Source organism: Panthera pardus, unplaced genomic scaffold (genome assembly GCF_024362965.1).
Source record: "Panthera pardus isolate Hobbes unplaced genomic scaffold, ASM2436296v1 HiC_scaffold_20, whole genome shotgun sequence".
In the NCBI taxonomy this organism is placed as follows: domain Eukaryota; kingdom Metazoa; phylum Chordata; class Mammalia; order Carnivora; family Felidae; genus Panthera; species Panthera pardus.
The window spans coordinates 35,387,931-35,409,377 of NW_026526766.1; the positions used below are offsets into that span (position 1 = coordinate 35,387,931).

The 21,447-nt window shown below is 33.2% G+C and overlaps 1 long non-coding RNA gene across 1 annotated transcript in view; it reads right to left on the reverse strand.

Moving 5' to 3' along the window:
• LOC128778580 (uncharacterized) overlaps positions 1-20,083 on the reverse strand; it is a 224,723-nt gene extending 204,640 nt beyond the window's left edge. Inside the window, exon 1 of the long non-coding RNA XR_008424196.1 lies at positions 19,945-20,083. This is a non-coding gene — a long non-coding RNA (uncharacterized LOC128778580). The remainder of the gene's footprint in view (positions 1-19,944) is intronic.
• Between the last annotated feature and the right edge of the window lie 1,364 nt (positions 20,084-21,447).

Consider the following 21,447-nt stretch of genomic DNA (forward strand, 5'->3'; position numbering starts at 1 on the left):
GTATAAATCCAACTGATATCCCAAACTTTAAATATCAAATCTATTGTTTTTATTTTAATATATTAGCAAAAATGTCTGCAGAGATGGTACTTTAGTTATATAAAATGTATGCCATTTCACTTTCTCCTTATGTTTTCTTACTTTCTTCTCAGTCGAAAGCTGAAATGTTAATTAATGAATTCATCCATATATCCACCTATTCAGGCATTTATGCACACATACAGATATGCAGTCATATACCCATCTATCCATCCATATATACCTGCAATAAGTGAATAGTTTAATGATCCTATCTCCTGAAAAAAAATCACTGTCCTATGTGGTGGGGATACAATGGTTGATAAGACTAATAAAATGAATGTCCTCATTTTAACTAACAGTTTGTGGAGACGACAACTAATAAATAAATGAAGAAATATCTAAAATAATTTGAAGGTGGCTCTTTCTGGGCAAGGTTGACATTGTAACCTCAGAGAAATCGAGTCTTTCCCAGAAGTTAACTGTCACAGATAAATTTTGTGCTCCCAGAAAATAGTCTTGAAAGCTAGGTTTTTGAGGCGTGAAAGGGATAGGCTTTTCTAAAGCTTTTTAGCCTAGGATATCTAGAGCTCGACCTATTTGGGCCTGATCAACAGAGTAAAGAAAAGTCAGGATAAGACGTCAAGCATTAAAAACGCTTCCTCAACCAGTTGTTGCATTGTGAGCAGAGGAGAGTCTTAGGAGGGGTGAAGATCTGAAACAAAGTCCTCGTTACTCCCCATTCCCATCTTGGAGCAATACCTGAGAATACAGGAAGTCTTTGCAAGTAAGAAGTACATTTAGGAAAGTCTTAGAGTATCAGGGGCATGAAGGTGCTGCGGCTGGCAGAGTCAGATGATGAACAGAGACCTGGGGTCCAAAGATACAGGTGGTGACTTTGAGTCTGAAAACAAATTAATGCAACCAAAGCCAAGTGAATATTACACCCACTGTCAAAATGGGACTGTAAACATCATCACAGTAACAAATACAGGTGCAAACTAGACCTACTTCCAGCAGACACTGGGAAGGAACCCAAGGATTCCAGGTGGAGGTGAACTCTTTTCTGACCCTCTGCCATGTTGTCCAAGCAGTGGAAAGCACACTGCCTATATACTCAGAAGCCACTTCAAAGAGAAGATGGGAGGAAATCTAATAAAATAAACATTTAATTCTAAGAGACTGAGCTACATAATGAAATGATTTCAGTTTATAGAATAAGAAATTTTTATTCCACTAAGCTAACTTTAATTTTTCTCAGCCATAAGAAAGGTTTAGGAAGAAGATGAGTTATAGAGATTTAAAGCCTACATTTACTTTGCATATTTGAGTATAGTAAGTCCTGAGCCCATTATAAATATGAAAGCAGTATGGTCAAGGGTTTTGACCCAAATTTTGTTTTTCAGAGATACCTGAAATCAAGAGGCAGACAGTAGTTTCTGGAATTTGTTCTTCTGCCTCACCCTCTTCACTCTGTCTGCATTTTCAACAATGAAATGAAAGGAATGTGCCTGAATATGAGACACATATACAATGTGGGAAACAATTCAAAGACACCGATGTTGTTGCTTGTATTCCTCCTGTTCTCCTAGTTCCCAGTCACTTGCAGGGAAAGAATATTCATGGATTGTTTCTGTCTGTTCTCAATCTAATTTACCTTTCTCACTTATGAGAAATGAATGGGTCTACTCATTTGTTCAACAAGTAGTTTTTAAAGCACATAATAGGTGTCTGGTGTGATGCTAAGTATTGGGGACACTGAGGCACAGTTCCTGACTTCAAGAATATTACAGTCTAGAAAATTAGTGAGATGATGGAAATAAAAAGAACCTCACCTCTTCCGTTTGACCAGAAAGCTCTATGAATTTATAAAGAATGGCATCACAGTATGCTATGTACTACTTCTTGAGAAGGTTGAAGGAAAAAGAATAACTCATGGTATTGATTTTAAATGCAGAGATGAAAATGCTGTTGGTAATAATAATTACAAATTATTTATTTATTGAGCTGCTATTATTGATCAAAAACTGTGTTGTGAAACATACATTAGGTAAGTGATCTCACCCATGGCTAAACACTAGAATCGCCTGGAAAGTTTTTAACAACTCTGATGTACAGGGCCACCCAAGTCAATTCAATCACAACCTGTGGGGTAGAAACCACCCTCAGCATAGTTTAAGTTCTCCCAGGTACTTCCAACATGCAGCCAAGTTTGAGCACTAATACATCAGAGACATGTTGAAATATATATTCTTTATTAAATATAGGCTTGTGAAGATCAGGACTATGTTTATCTCTTCTATATATCATTAAAGCTGAACAGTAACAGAGATTGGGGTATGTGAGGACAGAAATGTGGTTTCACAATAAATTAATGGGATTTTAGTGTGCTTCCTGCAGCTGGCTCAGAAAAGCCTTTCATTCACCGTAGAAGGGAATGAGAATATGTGATTCACATTCAAATGAATCATTAATGTCCCTATATCATGGCCACATAGCAAGTACAAGTACAGAGCAATATTCATATTATCATTTAGAAACACTGAAATGAAATTAGATATTAATTAATACATCACTAGGAAGCTATAGATTCTAGGACAGACACCCTGCAACACAGGTGTCACTTGTCACATTTTCTTCAAATATTTTGTATTAAAATATAACAACAACAATTCAAGATGGCAACTTTGCCAATGAGGAAATAAATCGCCACCTGGAAACTGGAGCAGATTCACCCAACAAAAGTACCTGAATACAGATATTTATTGTTTGGTTTTAAAAGGTTGTAAAGAGTTATCAACCTTTCAAATAATAGCAAACTCTAGTTCCCAGCTTTTTCTAGACTGGTCTGTGTTCTCACATGACAATAGTTGGCTGTAGATGAATAACAAACAGCATGTTGAGGCAAGGCATTTTCCTCTAGCTCACTTGACCTTTACCTGGTGTGCACCACCTACTCATATGACCTTCCTGATATCGATGGTTATTTGAATTCAAGGCTTTTGATATATTGATATAGACTCAGGGCCTGGGACTAAAATGAATGGATTATAATTCCAGCTCACTATTTACTGTCTGCATAATTGTGGACATTTAAATGAGATCATATGTGTAAATGTTCCAGCACAAGATCTTGTCCATTGTTCCTATAGTTAGAACTTCTTGAAAAAAATCCACCTTATAAACTATGAAACTTCACATTAAATTTTAGAAATATAACATTTATAAATAAAGAAATTCAGAATATTTATGTTCAAAGATATTCTCAAATAATTGCTTATAATACTGAGGAACTAAAAAAAATAACATAAATGTTTACCAATAAGATATGGTTAAATAAACCCTGGTAAATCAACAGAATGGAATACAAGGTATTCATTAGAAAACATGATTTGAATTTCCTCAGTGGGATAATTTGCTTAAAAGGGAAGGCAGTAAATGCATTCACAAAGTCCAATAAATTCTTTTACAAGTTTTAAATTTGCTTTGAACACAGGAAATTTCAGTTTAAAAGCTTAATCTCGTCATGATTCATCCATCCATCCCACACTGTCTGTATGGTGGGTTGTGAGTTTAAAATTAATCAATTAATCAAATTTGGCTGAAAAATGTAATTTTTGTGTATATATGTATAATTTCTACTCTTTTTGGTTAACTTTTTTATAATTCTTTTTAAATTAAGGTTTAATTTACATAAATTTCACAAATTTTAGTGTGAAGTTTTATGAGTTCTGAAAATTCACAGAGCCTGTGTAATGACCACCACAATCAAGATATAAACTGTACCAATACCCCCAAATTTACCTCGTAGGCTATTTGGAGTCAACCTCTCAACCCGCCTTTAGGCCCAGGCAACCAGTGATCTGTTACCTACGACTATGTCTTTACCTCTTAGAGAAACTTATAATATATAGCCTACTTTCACTTATCATATTGGACTTGGAATCCATATCTGCTATTGTGTGTATCAGTACTTTGTAGCATTCTATTCAATGGATATACCACAGTTTATTTATCCAGTCACCAGCTGAAGAGTGATTGGGTTTTTTCCAATGCAGGGCAATTTTGACTAAAGTTGTTTATCAGCATTTGCATACATGTTTTAGTGAATATGTTTTTATTTCCCTTGGAAAAATACTTAGAACTGAGATTCCTAGATTGCATGGTAAGTTATGTTCAACTTTGCGATAAATTGCCAAACTACTTCCCAAGGTGGTTATAAAATGTTCGCATGTTGCCAGCAAAATATGAGAATCCCTATTAGCAGCATTTAGTGATATCAGTGTTAAAACAAAACAAAACAAAACTTCAGTCATTCTAGTAAATATGTGTACCTATCTCACTATGGTTTTAATGTTCATTTGCCTATTGCAAATGATTTTGAGTTTTTTTATGTTTATATGTTATTTGTATAACTTTTGTATCTGTTCAATTATTTTTCCCACGTTTAATTGAATCATTTGTTTTTATTAATTTTGGAGGTTTTCATATATTTTGGTTATAAATTATTTATCAGATTTCCAAATAGTTTCTCCTGGTTTTATCCTACAATTCTCTTAACAATGTCTTTCAAATAGCAAATGTTCTTTATTTTGAAGTCCAATTTTTTTTTCTTCTATGAGTAATGTTTTTGGTGTCATACCTAAAAATATATTAGTTTAATCCAAGGAAACTAAAATTTTCTCATACCTTTTCTCCCAGAAGTTTTATAATTTAAGGCTTTACATTTAAGTCTATGATTCATTTTGGATTGATTTCTCCATGGTGTGAGGTATGAATTCTGTGTGTATGTGTGTGTTTTATATTTTGACATACACATATTCAACTGTTTGGTGCTATTTCTTGAAAAAAAAAAAAACTTTATAGAATTACTTTCTAACTTTTGTCCAAATTAATTGACCATACATCTGGGGGTCTATTGATAGATGGACCATTCTATTCAAATGTTCTCACTCATAACCTTTTGATAATATCACACTGCCTTGATTTATGTTGCTTTATAGTAAGTCTTGGTAACAGGTAGTTTAATTCCTCTAACTTTACTCTTTTTGCTCCCAAATTGTTGAGGCTATTTTAAGATATTTGCATTTCCATATAAATTTCAGAACTCATTTGTTGATTAAAAAACCCAAAAAACAAACAAACAAAAAAAAAAAAAACTGCTAAAATAATCATTGGGATTGTACTGAATTTATAAAACAATTTAGAGAGAATGACATCTCCACTATATTGGTTATTTCAATCCATGAACATAGCATTTTTCTCCATTTATTTAGGTGTATTTTGATTTCAAGGTAAAATTTTAGCATCTTGATCTTGGGCATGTTTTATTAGGTTTATACCTAAGGATTTCATGTATTTTTAATGTGTTTCAATCACTAATGAAAATGGAATTAAGATTTTTAATTACTCCCACTTAATTGCTAGTATATGGAAATAAGATTAATTTTAGTATACTGATTTTGTGTCTTGTGACATTCTAAACTCATATATTAGATCTGGTAGCCATTTTTGGTATATTTTTGGGTAATCTTCTAAATAGAAAATCATGCCATCTTTTTAAAAAGAAATAATGTTTATTTTTGAGATACAGACAGAGTGTGAGCAAGGGAAGGAGGGAAGAGAGAGGAAGACACAGAATCCAAAGAGGTCTCCAGGCTCTGAGCTGTCAGAACAGAGTCCACATGGGGCTCGAACTCACAATACCACGAGATCATGACCTGAGCTGAAGTTGGACACTTAACCAACTGAGACACCCAGGAGCTCCATATATATTCTTGATACAACACAAAAAAGTCATAATATATGGGCTAGGAGTAGAAAAGTCAAGTGAGGGAAAAAGACAACTGTACATATGAGTTAGTAACAAAGTGTTATCTTTTTTGTCCAACATTCAGTTTAAAAGAGAATTTAGATTCGCCCAGAATGGGAGTTAGATGAGATCCATCATTAAACACCCCAGGAAAAAAGAGAAAAGAGGAAGAAGGCAAGGGTTATCAACATCAATTGCATAGCTTTTCCTAACAAGTTGGGGAATGACACTGAACTCCTGGAATTGCTACTGCCTTAATCGCTATCCACATTTCATTTCCTATTAGAAGCATGGAGTTACTTACTAAAGGCATATATTCAGTAGAGACAATGCTAAATTCATAGGCATTGCATTGCCCACAAATAAAATCTGAAATGGTAGTCAATTTTTATATGGTGTATTCCCTTTGTTTTTATGAGATTATTAACTATAATAACAAATAGAAAGTAACATGTCCTATTCTAAAACTAATTCACTTTTTAAAAATCACAATTCAATATATCATAATTCAAATCCCAAACTTGGACAGTGAAGTGATTTTGGTATTACTGAATAACTTTATTAAACAAAACTTTATCGCAATCCAAAATACAACCTGAATACTTAATATAAAATCCATATTTATAAGTACCTTGATTTTTTTTTAAATTTGCATAAATTGTATAATAAGCATTCACTATTACCTATCTACTTATACAAATAAACAAGATTCAAATTGCTAATTTCTCTTGGTTTACCAATCAAGGTGTAACTCATTGGGAAAAAATATTCCATTTCACTGCTTATTAATTTGCTTTCCTGCTGCTCAAAAATTTGTGAATGCTTTGGTAGTTCTTATGTGAGCTTCATAAATTTCCAATTTTTATGCTGATTGATATGACTGAGGAGACCATTCCACTGCTAAGTTATTAGATCAATTACTGCTTATATTCTAAGAATCAGCATTACCACTTCAAATTCCAGTGTTAGCTCTCTTGATCTCATTTTCTCTGTCTGCTGAAAACCCTATTTTGAATCTTATTTTGGTCCATATATGTCACTCTTACATGAATTGTCCTTTGAACTTTTCCCCATCCATTTTTAAGAAGATATCATTCTATACACACACCTTTTCACCTCCTATTCAGTCTTGGTCCCTTATTTTCAATTTTCAGAAATAGCTCTTTCCCTACTGAACCACTTTCAGCAATATTCTGTGGGCAGTTTCTATCCTTTATATTCATAAAAATAATGAGAAGAACCAAAACAAAAAATGCTAGTGAAGGAGGAGGAGGAAACAAAAAAGACACATTATTTAAATATACAATGTATATTAGCTAATTAACTATCATTTAAAATTTTTATAATAAGTATTTGTTTCAATGTAAAATAAAGGCATTGAGTTTCAGATGATCAACTTGTTTTCCCAAAATTACCTAATATATATACATGATTTAAAAACCAGGTCTAACTACTAATAGCTACCATTTATGGATCACTCCATTTATATCAGGTCAAATTTATACATCATTTCATTGAATATCACAAAGAACCTCTGAGAAAAGTAATTTAATAATCATATAATTACCTCTCTAGTGAAGCTTCATAGATGGGCAAAATTTGCTCAAAGGTACATATTCAGTGAGTGAGACTACTATTATTCAAACCAAGTAGTTGGCCCCTGAAACAAGTGGTATTAATTTTCCTTCTATATTACATATTTTTACTCTATTAAGCTATGCCATATCTATAAATATTAAAACTTGGCTGTTTAATTTTATTATTTTTGTATATTTCTTTTATTAATTAGCTGCTATTTTAGAGGAAAAATATAAGCAAGATGTATTACTAAAGGTTTTTGACAGATTGACACCAAAGTGATTATACAATGCAAATATATATCAATATTTATCAGTCTAGATGGGGGAGATAAAACGAAGGAATAAGGAAACAAAATTTTCATTTTGATTATTTTTATGTTTTTAAAAAAAATCATCTAGGGGCACCTGTGTGGCTCAGTCGGTTAAGCGTCCAACTTTGGCTCAGGTCATGATCTAACAGTCTGTGAGTTTGAGCCCCGCGAAGGCTTTGTGCTGACAGCTTAGAGCCTGGAGCCTGCTTAGGATTCTGTATGTCTCTCTCTCTCTGCCCCACCCCTGCCTGCACTCTCTCTCTGTCCCTCAAAAATGAACAAAGGTTAAAAAAATTAAAAAAAATCATGTATATTATATTGAATGTTAAATTCTGAATTTCCTAATTAAAAATGATTTAAATGTCATTCCTGTCTAACTTACCTACCAATTATGTAAATTTCTCATGCAGGCCAATTTTTACTGTTGCTGTCCTCTCCTTAGACCCTAAATCCACCCTTCATTTAAACTTGATTCTAAATACAATATCCCAACATGTATGACATGTTACTTAGAAAATATTACGCCATTTTACGCGATAAATGTAAACCAGAGACATCCTTTAACTATGATAGAATTTAAACATATTTGCATTTAAATGTATTCCTATGATAATATATTCACTTTTATAAAGTGAGTTTCTAAGCTGACTAGAATAAATATGTCTCAATCAGCCACAATTCCATTAAAGTTGATGTTATTTTTATACACTGAAACATATTTTTCATTTCATATTCCATTTCCAAATTCAAGGTATATAGATTATTCTTCATCTGTAGAACTAAAGACAGATTGAAAATCAACTCAATGTATAATGAGCAAGTTAGAACAACAATTTTTATTCGAGCTGACCAAGGTCAACATTTCAAAGCAATATATTTTTGAAGAATATTCTTCAAGATAATCCTTTTCAAAAATACGTCTAAAACTACATATGTCTGGAGATCGCTATTTGGATGTGAGCTACACCAAAATATCCAAGTCATCAGTATGCTCAACCATAGGACAGGGAAAATCTACTGACATTTTTCTTTGAAGGGTTATTGAGAGTATTACCTGTTCTTGTAACTGGAATAAGCTTTTTAAAATTATTATCATTATTATTTTATTTGAGAAAGAGAGAGAGAGAGAGAGCACAAGCAGGGGAGAGGGCAGATGGAGAGAGAGAGAGAGAGAGAGAGAATATCAAAGCAGGCTGCATGCCCAGTGCAGAGCCTTACTGGTTCTCGATTTTATAATCCCGGGATCACAACCTGAGCTAAAATCCGTCTGAGCCACCCAAGAGCCCCTGGAGTAGGCTTTTTAAATTTCATACTCTTTCGTAGATTATTTAAATAATATTAATCCAAAGTAAATATATATTGAAACTCATATATAACAATGAACTAATTTTAACACACACACACATTCATGTAGAATTCAAAAATTGTCTTGGACTAAAGCAGAAGAATGAACAATGTTATAATCCTCCTTTCAGGTGGAAAATACAATTTAAAACAATGATGAACAGATATCTGAATTTCAGAACATAAAAATGACTGGATTAGATAAATGAAACCCAATCACCAATCAAAAAGCTCCCAATAAACACAAGTCCAGGAACAGATGGCTTCACGGGTGAATAGTACCAAACATTGAAAGAATTAATACTTATCGTCAAACTATTTCAAAAAATATAAGAGAAAGGAAAGCTTCCAAATTCATTCTTCAAGGCAACATTACCCTAATACCAAAACCTAATACCAAATAAAACTACAGGTCAGTATGTATCTCTGATGAATACAGCAAACTGAATCCAAAAATACATTAAAAAAATCATTCAGCACGATCAAGTTATATTTATTACATACCAGGAAGGGGGGGTTCAATATTCACAAATCAATGTGATGTATCACATTAATAAGTGTAAGGATAAAAACCATATAATCATCTTAATAGATGCAGAAAAAGCATTTGACGATGTACAACATCCATTCATGATAAAAACCCTCAACCAAGTAGGTTTAGAGGGAGCATACCTCAACATAACAAAGGCCATATATGAAAAATCCAACATCATTCTCAATAGAGAAAAACTGTGAGCTTTGCCTATAAGATCAGGAAGAGGACAAGGAGAATGGTCTCACTACTTTTATTCAACATAGTACTAGAAGTTCTAGACACAGCAATCAGACAACATAAATAAATAAAAGGGCATACTATCGAAAAGGAAGAACTAAAACTTTCACTATTTGCAGAGGACATAATACTATATATGAAATTCCTTAAAGCTCCGCCAAAAAAATCCTATTAAAACTATTAAATGAATAAAGATGCATGATACAAAATTAATATACAGATATATGTTTCATTTCTATACATTAATAACAAAGTAGCAGAAAGAGAAATTAAGAAAACAATCCCATTTGCAATTGCATCTAAAGGAATAAAATTCTTAGGAATAAAGTTGACCCTAGGAGGTGAAAGACTTCTACTCCGAAAGCCATAAAACACCGATAAAAGGACTTGAGGATGACACAAACGAAAAGATATCCCATGCTCATGAAATGGAAGAACCAATGTTGTTAAAAATTACATACTACCAAAAGCAATCTACATGTTCAATGTAATCTCTATCAAAATACCAGGAATCTTTTTTCACAGAACTAGAAAAGATAATCCTGGAAATTGTATGAAACCACAAAAGACCCCGAGTAACCAAAGCAATCTTGAAAAAAGAAAAACAGGAAATATCATAATCCCATATTTCAAGATATGCTGCAAAACTACAGTAATCAAAACAGTATGGTACTGGCATAAAAGCAGACACATAGATCAACAGAACAGAATAGAGAGTCCAGGAATAACCCATATTTATATGGACAATAAATCTATGACAAAGGAGGTAAGAATACACAATGGGGAAAAGACAGTCTCTTCGATAAGTAGTGTTGGGAACACTGGACTGCCACATGCAAAAAAAATGAAATTTTACCACTTTTTTACACCATACACAAAGATAAACCTAAAATGGATTAAAGACCTAAATGTGAGATAAAATTGCTAGAAGGAAACATAGGCAGTGATTTCTCTGACATCAGCCATAGAGACATTTCTCTAGATATGTCTCCTCAGTAAGTGAAATAAAAGCAAAATTGAACTACTGAGACTACACCAAATAAAAAACTTTCTCACAGCAAACAAAACCACCATTAAAACTAAAAGGCAACCCACTGAATGGGAGAAAATATTTGCAAATGATAATATAAAGATCTCATACAACTCAACACACACATACACACACAAAATCCAAAACATTTATTTTTTTTAATTTTTTTAACGTTTATTTATTTTTGAGACAGAGAGAGACAGAGCATGAACAGGGGAGGGGCAGAGAGAGAGGGAGACACAGAATCTGAAACAGGCTCCAGGCTCTGAGCGGTCAGCACAGAGCCCGACGCGGGGCTCGAACTCACGGACCGTGAGATCATGACCTGAGCCGAAGTCAGACGCTTAACCGACCGAGCCACCCAGGCGCCCCAAAACCCAAATAATTTAATTTAAAAATCTGCAGAGGACCTGAATAGTATTTTTTTTTCCAAAGAAGACATGCAGATGGCCAATGACTTATGAAAAGATGATCAATATCACTAACCGTCAGGAAAATGCAAATCAAACAACATTGAGATATCATTTTACACCTGTCAGAATGGCTAAGACAAAAAAATACAAGAAACAGCATGTATTGGCGAGAATGTAGAGAAAAAAAAGAATCCTTGTGCACTTTTGGTAGAAATGCAAATTTGTTCAGCCACTCTGGAGAAAACAGTGAAAGTTCCTTAAAAAATTAAATTTTGAATTACCATTTGATCCAGTTCCACTACTGGGAATTTACTTAAAGAAACTGAAAACACAAATTGGAGACGATATATGCATCTCTGTGTTTACTGCAGCATTATTTATAGTAGTCAAGGTACAGAAGAAACCCAGGTGTTTATCCATAGGCTAAAATATAAAAAAGATGTGAGATACACACAAACACACACACACACACACACACACACACACACACAATGGAATACTATTCAGCCATAAGAAAGTATGAAATCTTGTCATTTTCAACGACAAAGAGGCACCTAGAGGGTATAATGCTGTGTGAAAGAAGTCAGTCAAGTAAAGAGAAACACAATATGATTTCACTCACATGTGGAACTTAAGAAACAAAACAAAGGAACAAAGGAAATAAAGAAATGACAACAACAAAAAATACAGACTCCAAAAAACAGGTAACAAACTGGTATTTATTTATCAGAGGGCAGGTGGGCATAGGGATGAGTAAAATAGATAAAGGGAATGCAGGGTACACTTAACTTGATGAGCACTGAGAAATATATAGAATTGTTGAATCATTATACTGTATACCAGAAACAAATATAACACTGTATATTAATCATACTTTGAAAATTTTTAAATTACTGTATTGTTATTTATGAGGCTTGAAGGATTATAGAATATAGATTAGAAAATAGTTATATTCATATCTTTTCATTTGTATTTCTACAAAATCTACAAATCAATGTTAGCACTTAAATAGCTTCAAGAAGCCCATGAGATTGAATAATTTAAAAATAGAGATGACTGCCAATTTCTTGAACCAATTAGCTTAAAACCATATACTATACGGTTCCTCAAACAAATGTAGTTATTGCTTTTATTCATGAGGTTTCCAAGATTGGTTGTCTCCCATTGTACTAAATTTGCCATCAATTAATCATATTCAGTGTGTTTCCATTAAATCCATTAGATTAGGCTGGACAAGAAAGAATACCTACTAACACACATCTGATTTATGAATTTGGACTACTGAATCTATGGTTTAACCTAAACTGGCCCATACTGATTAGGGATCAGAAAATAAGGAACAAAGTACTGCCATCTTTGAAGGTCTGAATTAATACTTGTGCTAGAAGCCATACCGAAGACCACAGAGCTAAAAGGAATTCTGAGGGTCTGGTATCTGCAGAAATAGAAACTGAGTCAGGAATCTCCATAGAAGAGCCCAGAGTCCTAAACTATGGAGCCTTTATTTACATTGCTCAAGAGATTATCATCCTGTGACTAGGCTATAATGTCCTGTATTTGTTTGAAAGTAGCATTGAGTTAATCCCTTCACATTTAAAGATTCTATTTTATGTGCCATGAGTGATTTTCAAGACTTTTGAATCAATTACTGTCCTCAGCGGGGGTTTGATGCCATGCATTTTAGTAATCATGAAACCACAACTAAAAATCATTAAAATGTAGTATCTTGTAAGATTTCTATGTTAAAGCAGAATCAAAAACTGGGAAAACAATTAACAATCTGTCAAATATAGAAAAAATACTGTTCTTTGTGTTGAATGTAAGTGGCTTTGTTTTATACCCACTTCCTATTCTTATATATAAAAGTGTGGCTAGTAAAAGGTTTTGCTTATTTACCAAGAAGTAAAATATTAATTTTTTAAAGGAGTTAGTGCTTTCAACTTAACAATGTATCATGGTCAAATTTAATGTCACAATGATAAAGGCTTAGAAGAGTTACATGTATTAAACGAATAGAAGATAAATTCAAATGCTTGTTACAGATGGAGATTTTCTGTAAGGTTTTGAAACACTTACAAAAATATTTTATCTAAAATAAGATTAAAACATCCTGAAAAATTGCTTATCTAAATATGATATCATGCTTATAAATTTGTAGAAATCTGAACGTTTTAAAATAATGAGCACTGTAAAATGTACAGGACATTTACACACACACATATATACATATATATGTATATATATATATATATATATATATATATATATATACACACACATAGAGAGAGACAGAGACAGAGAGAGAATATCTGAGTTTTATCATTTTAATTGTTAAAGATATTTGGTGGTTAAGCTACGTAAAAGTAAAAAGCAAACAAATAAATAACACAGAAAAAAAACGTGTTTGTGAAGCTTGCATCTGTCACTAACATCATATCAGTCTGCATATTAACTGAACAAAACACTTGCTCTTTTTTTGATGCCAGTGCTTCTTTTTTGTCTGCTTGTTTACTTAAAACAGTCGTTTTTGTAGAAGTTCTGAAAGGAGCTTTGGTGTCTAGTTCATTAATAGTTTTATTAATTCAGCTAGTCATCAGGTGCAATTCATCAACTGCACAACCCTTTGTGTTCTATTTTTGCTAAATGCTTCTTCTCTGGAATTTAAATTATGAAGAAAAAGTGGCTGACTAATCTGTATTTCTCAATTTATTCATGTTCAATGGAAAGCTATTCATCAGCGTAAACTCTGCTGTGAGTTCAAATCAAATTTAAGCCACCTGGGAGTAAACAAAATTGCTCTTCTTCTCTAGCACTTGGAAAAATATAAAAATAACACATTTTCAAGAAAGTCAAGATACTAATATGTTTCACGGAAATAAAATGAGAGACTGTAAGACATCAGACATTTCCACTCTATCAGATGCTTTGTCCGTGTACTACCTGTTTCCAAAATATTTTTTTTTCTGTAGTTTTCTTTTCATCATATAATGCTGATTTCTTTTACACCTTACAGGTATAAAACAATCAGTTATGCTTACTGTCCTCCAAATATGCATAAAATTTACAAGACTATTGCATCCCTTTTGTGTGAAAATATTTGATATATAAATTGAATTAGTGGTCAAAACAAATTACTCACTCTTAGAATTGTATTAAGCATTAAAGTCCATATAAATCTGAAGTACAGTATTTACCTGCTTGGATTTTGCAGGTACTTAGTCTCATAAAACCTTTCATATTTAAACATATATCTAACAATGGAGTAGGAGGAAGGCTGATGTGAAATTGAAGGAGGCTCTTAAAGACAGTCCTTTAGAGATCACTCCCAATAATATTGGAAATAAACTTCATCTGTTTTTGAGTTTCAAGGCAATATAAAGTTACATTTGGAACTGAAGATTTTTCGTCCCTGCATATTTGTGTAAATAAGTTATCAGTTGGTTAAAAAACCAAGAAACATTGCGATGGCACACATTCTCGTTCATTGATTCTTCATGAGGACTCAACAATATTTTGATTTAGCCAAAAAATCCATATATCTATCACTTATCACAGATAGTCCTCAATTGTTAAACTGAATCTACATATATTTCCTTTACAGAGGAAGTAACCTATGGATACCTGAGCTATTGCATTACAGGGCTGCCCATAGACAACAGTAAAGCTTTGGCATATTTATTATGTCTGTTTAAAAGGTAGAATCTGAAAATTTGGAATATTTTATGGCAATTACCTTTTATTTCTTCACATAGTATGTCAAAATATTAATTCGAAATTATTGTTACTAGTTATCAAAAGAAAAGGAACCATAAAAATAAAAGACCTGAAGTAAAAATAAAATCTTCTGACATGCTGAAAGCAGCAAATATTTTACCCCAGTGGACACACAGGTTGACTGTTCATTTATGAAGGAAAGGAATATTCAAGGATATATAAAAACATATTCAAGGATATATACTAATGATACAAACATATTACTGGAGATTTTGTCTACAAGGTGGGATATACTAAAGATTTTTTGTTATCTGTTTAGCTATTAGGAAATGGAATCTTCTTTGTGAATTGAATTTTTAGAAAAGTACTATGCATACAGTTTGGGATATCCTATAGTTAAAAGTCGATGTACTGAGTTTTTAAAAGATTGATTCACTAATGTTCTGTTTAGTCTTATTCCTCAGCTTATCTCCAGAAACTCTGAGGCTAGTATTTTTATTTCAGGGAGAGACAGATGAAGTCCAAATTCACTTTCTCCCAATGTGGCTGTAAGAGTTGCCGCTGTGTCAGCGATGGGGAGATGAAAATGTGCTGGAGACACAAGCTTGCAGGGAGCCTGCAGAAGCTGCACTGTAACTCAAGTATCAGTGTGAACTTGATGAGCAGATACTTCATTGGTGCCTCACTGACCATTATCCCTAGAAGTGATGGTGGGTAGCTAATGGAGAAAATTTAATTTTTTCCTTGTAACTATATTTTAAAAAACTTGTAGAATACCTTGAGGTTTAAGAAATATTTATGTTCATAGGAGATGGTTCTATTATAAAATATTTTTGCAAAATATATGAAAATAAGCATTGTGTTTGTTAAAATAAATTTAAAGTGGTACATAATGATGTAATAAAATTGTATTTTACAGTTATATTTTTATTCAATCATTCTATTAACATTGAAGCATTTACTGAATCCTGAAGTCGACTTCATGAAAATTAAAAGAGCTTTTATTACTGACTTGTTGTTTTTGAAAATCCAATATTCATTCTAATAGGTAGTACTGTTTAAAATGTCGGTGTAAAGAGCTACACTATGGTCTGCAGCAAAAATGATGTTTTCACAGCTGCTCTATGCCTGGAGTCAGTCATGTCCTTTATGATACCTTGCCTCTGCATGGGCTCTTATCCCTAACATTTGCCTTTTAAAATCTCTATAGAGATCTAACAGAAAAATCACAAGAACAGCATCTTTTGTGTTTCTCTTTCTCTGGAATACCAAAGCAGCAGTGTATCTTCCCATATTTAAAAAAGAAAGAAAGAAAAATGTTTTAATCTTTCATTTTCCAATATAAAGTTTTTAGCCAAAAGGGTATTTATTAAAAGAAAATAGATCTGTCACTCACTAATTCAATGACTAACTACATAAGCTTAAAACTTACTTTTTCTGTGAGTATCAGACAAAAGTGAAACAAACTGGAATTTTCAGTCCTCTTTCAGAAAAAAAGAAAAAAATATATATATCCTATTAGCCTAGCAATTAAATCTAAAAAAGCTTATCTAGACTGAAGGCAAAGTAGATATGAAAGTAGAGGTGAGTAACTACAGTTTAATTCTTAGCTTATTTCCCTCTAAATTTTGACCAGAAGATCAACCTGTCAGAAGTTTATTACAGAAGAACAATGGTGACTTCTGGGAACTGATTTCTCAAAAAAAAAAAAAAAAAAAAAAAAAAAAAAAAAAAAAAAAAAAACAACAACAACAAAAAACAAAAAAAAACAAACAAAAAACAAAAAACAACAACAACAAAAAAAAAACATGTGGGGAAGGGGACTGGTTCAAATATACAGATAGCTTCCCGAATGGAGGGGAGATTCTGAAAATACCAGTTGCTACCAGTTGACCCCTATATTCCTACTGCCATCAATGCATTCATGTCTGAGTCCTAATAGAGAAAAACCTATGAATACAAATAAAAGAAGAGGAACATTTATCATAATGTCAGATAAGTGAGATGGTTGTGCCTTCCACACACTACAATTATGAACCGGATAACAAATTTTAAATCAACTCAACTATTTAAATCTACGTTAAAATGTCCTAGGCAGAGACAATCCAGAGGAAATTCTCATCTGTAGTGTGGTTCTCTGACCTGGGGCACTGTCCACACTTCATGGCTATAGCTGCAGGAAATATCAGAAGAAAACTCCATGGCCTTGCCAGGAAAAGGTGCCACAGAGAATTTTTCAGGCTAGAAATCTCCAAAATGTATTATTTGTAATGCCCAGCTTTCAGTCCAAAATTAGGAGACCTGTAACAAAATAGGAAGGTATGACCCATACTGAAGATACGCAATAGAAAGTGGTTCCAAGTAGATCCAGAGAGTGAATTTAGCTGACAAAGAATTCAGAGCAGCTGTAATAAATGTATTCAAATAAATATAGAAAAATATGTCCAAAGATTAGAGAAAATGTTACCAATATGATACTTTTGTATCACAAAATTCAAGGAAGATCTTTTTCAAACCTGGCATTCGAATGTGACATAGAACTTAGAGGAAACTTTCGTGTATTGAGAATTCCAAAGAATGATAGAGAATCCTTGGAGCATCACATGTGCTAGTGCATTTATCATAAGCAGGTAGAATAAGCAGGCAGAAGGGGTCACAATTCCTCTCCACAGTGACAGTGATGGATCCCAGAATCCGATCCCTAGCTGCTATTGCAAGGATCATGGGGAGATGTATAATTAGGTCTTTTCACACCCACTTCTTTTGTCAAAATGGTCACTGAAAGCACGTGTGAGATGCCTTTAAGTAGGCATATTTTATTGTGAAACTATTTAGATACTCTGGAAGATTTCACCTACAGCTAAATTATTTTTAATAATTAAAATCAGGTTTTGGAAATCATGGAAATCATGTTTTTTTTCAATAAAATAGCTAGAGTCACACATTTATTATTCCAAATACAAATACTACTACTTTAAGCACCCCCCTTTTTTAGTTTCCTTTATCAATAGAATATTATCACACTAATAGAAACTGTGGATGTGAAAATATTCATAAGAATAACTTAAAAAATACTAAGTTTGAGGGTGCCTGGGTGGCTCAGTTTGTGGAGCATCCGACTCTTGAGCTCACGTTTGATCTCAGGGTCGGGAGTCCAAAAACAAAAACAAAACAAAAACAGGAAACCAAGACTGGACTGTAATTTAGGAACATCTCCACATATACAGTACAGGTACCCTCAAGTTCACTTCCTAGATTTCATTCTAGTACCATTATATCTCAGTGCCTACTACATAGTGGGCACTTCACAAATATTTGTTGAATAAATACAGGGTCAGATGCCACAAAGAGCAGCAACATGTAAAGTCTTTCACTCCAGAAGTGAATAACTCCTTAGGGAGTTTTAACTATACCTGAGAAATGTACTTCCCTGCTTCTTAACCATGCACTTTAACCATCAATATATTTTTCTAACCCAGGAACACCAGACAGTAGAAAGGGCAGGAAGAGCCTTTTACTTAGGTGTGACAACACACGGTGTTATTATTTTTCTTGGGCAATACATCAAGTGACAAATACTCTAGCCTTATATTACCATGTAGTTCACAGAGATACTTTAAGAATAAGATGGTGTTTCAATCTTTGTAAAGAGTATTAAAATTAACACACCACTGTTATTAATATAAATATACAAGTATACAAATAAGCAGTTGAAATCATACCTATTGGATTATTTGAAAGTGACCTCGTTATCTGAATGATTTGTTACACCATCCATAATTCTGAGTCAACAAATCATGCCTTTGAGGGATTTGCCTTTCTAGTTCTGTTTACCTTTGATGGGGCTGGTTAGCCTATTCATGGCTGACTCTCCTCTTCAGCCTCATTTAATGCTGAACTGAGCTGGGAGACAGGAAGAAAAAATGGATATGGCAGATGTTGGGGCCTTTTCTAAGAGCATGTATTCTAGAGATGCAACAGCATTCTACTTCCTCATGATTAATTACAATGACAGGCCTGCTGGTGAATTCTGGGCCAATCAACATCTAAAGTTGAGTACTAGTGAGTATGTGAAAAGAGGTAAACTGAGATTTATACAGCATCAATGACAAACCTTATCAGCTGGCAAGGACTTTCTGTGTCTTACCAAGAAGATACTTGTGCATACTTATAAACAAAATTGTTAATTTAAATGAGACAAATGAGAGCAGGGTCAAATTACCACTGTCACATAAATATCATTAGAGTCCCCCTTTTCCCTTGTAAATATAAAGCCATTCGTTGAAAAATAATTTTCTGACAAATAATTCACATTACAGAATGTAGTGTGGCCATTTTTCCATCTATATTTGGAATATAACATCAGAATATGATTCCAGATGGCAGTTTTATATTAACATTTTATTATAATTAGATCTATTTGTGTTGGGGGAATTTAATGTGAAGTGAGGGATCTTACTCTTTAGTATATTCTGGTATTTTTTTTATCTTGTTAGGAATAGCATCTTTGAGATTCTTAGAAAAGAAATTAGAAAAAATATTACAAAAATTAAAGTTATAAAACACTACTAAAACAGACATTTTTTTTTAATTAAAGAGCAAGTAACTGCATTAAGGAAAGTGTAAATGACTTGCTTAGTCTAGCCCATAGGTAGTAAGATGTAGGGTCAGACGCCCCACACAGGTTATCATATACTTTTATGATCGTATCAAAACCAGTCATTCCTATTCCTAAAGAATAATGCCTCCAACTTTGCACATTCTTACGTTTACAAACATTGTCATTCATGTAGGAATGTTTTCCTTTATCTTAACATTCCCAAATAAAAACTGGCCTTAAGTTTTTTTCCCCAATGGTATTTTTTCACCATAGAAAACATTTTCGTATTTCAGAGGAGGATATCTGACACGTAAGGATACACAGAAAACAAAAAAGACTCACAGAGATACCTGCACTTGTGTCACGTAGCCTTCTCTCCTCATCCTTTAGGTAAATGCCTCTCACAGATCGCTAGACTGAAAGGTGAGTCAGGATAATTACACATAATAACATGTACTGAGCCTTGCGGTCTCACATGAGCAGTTAAACTGTGACTGTTAAATTTAAGATTGTCAGTATTCAACTCGGTACTTATAATAGTGTTGATAGCACTTACCATACTCAATTTGGGGGAAAATTCTTTCCAAACAGTAACAAAAATAACTGCCAGCCATATGTGTATGCATAGAAAATGAAGTCCTCTATTTAGAACTATATGCCTTAGCAGTAATTTGCTTTTGTTTGGCATTATTTACAAAATAAAGGCAATTTTCCTAATGTGTCAGAGGTGAGGTAAAAAATTTCACTCAGAAAAAGATTTGAACTTTTGGTTATAATAAATACATCAACAAAGGATATATATATATATATATATATATATATATATATGTATTTTTTCCTTTTAGCTTTCTTTTCAAACAAAAGACTTGGAATTTAAAGAATTAGGTGAATTCTCTGACAGTTTTTAATTCTACTTATGTCCAAAAATAGAAGTGCAAGCAACTAATCGTAAGTGCACATATACACAGATAACACTCATGATTATTTTATTTTATATTATTTTTATGTTGTAAATGTGTTTTGAGAGGGACAGAAAGACAGAACACACACGAGCTGGGGAGGGAAGAGAGGAAATCCCAAGCATGTTCTCCACTGAGAGCGCTGATATGGGGGTTGGGGGGTGGGTAGGCTTGGACTCAGGAACGGTGAGATCATGACCTGAGCTGAAATCAAGAGCAGACCTCTCAACCTGCTGAGCCACCCAGGCACCACACCCATGATAATTTTAAATAACATTGACAGGAAGATCACAAATGACACATAAATTATCAAAAGACAGCAATAAAAAAGTAATGCAATACTAGATTTACCTTCTAAACTTTTATATTAAACTTATTTTACTCTTTCTTTTGATTCAGGAATTAAACAGTGTAATAACTTTTCTTAAATACAGGCATGCTTGGTGATCATCAGTAAAATCATTTACGTCAGCAAAAATGAATGTTTGTAATTGTTTAGATCAGCAAAAATGAATGTTTGTAACCAATTACTTGGGAGAGTATCTACCTTGGGATTACTTATCTTTAATATTATTGAATATGTTTTTGAAAATAACAGACAGTAGTGAGGATTAGAGCTCTTTAAGTTAGTGAAAGGGTTATATAACTTCTTTTTGACAATAAATACTTGATTTCTGTCTCAGTTTAGGAGAGTTAATGACCACTTGATGGAAGGAGCTGGATCATTACAACAATTATCAAAGTGTCCATGCCTCACCACTACTGACATGATCACCTAACCTTACCAAAACTTCAGTCCCTTTCTCTGTAGAACTGTGTGCAACTATTATCAGAAGGAAAATGTAAGATTTACAAATCACGTTGAAAAAAGCACCTGGCCTACCCATCACTCTC